The sequence below is a fragment of the Penaeus monodon genome, chromosome 27 (assembly GCF_015228065.2).
Source record: "Penaeus monodon isolate SGIC_2016 chromosome 27, NSTDA_Pmon_1, whole genome shotgun sequence".
In the NCBI taxonomy this organism is placed as follows: domain Eukaryota; kingdom Metazoa; phylum Arthropoda; class Malacostraca; order Decapoda; family Penaeidae; genus Penaeus; species Penaeus monodon.
The window spans coordinates 24,198,891-24,199,272 of record NC_051412.1 but is presented as its reverse complement, the minus strand read 5'-3'; positions in this window follow the sequence as shown (position 1 = coordinate 24,199,272).

Here is a 382-nt window from a genome sequence, read left to right as displayed (position 1 = left end):
TTAGTCACCACCGCGGCGTTGTTTCCCTTATCAAGGAAAACCCCCCCGATTCCGGGTACCAATCAAACAGCCAATAAAAGCCGGGAATTAGAAGGCCCAAAAAAAAAAAATAACCGATTTTTGGGGTTTTAATTTAAGACCTTAAAGGATTACGATGAATCTATTTGGGTTGAGTCAAAGCCGTTTTTCCCTTGGGAAAAATTTTATCGATTTTTTAACTGTTGGGAACAGCTTTTGTGGGGCCCCAAAGCCCGGGATAAATTTAAGAAAAATGATCCCTTTTGTGTAAATTGCATCTTCTAAAGGGCTGGGTACACCACGCCGGCTCACAAGTGAAAGCAATTATATATGTGTTAACGGGTACATAACTATTTAAAATGTG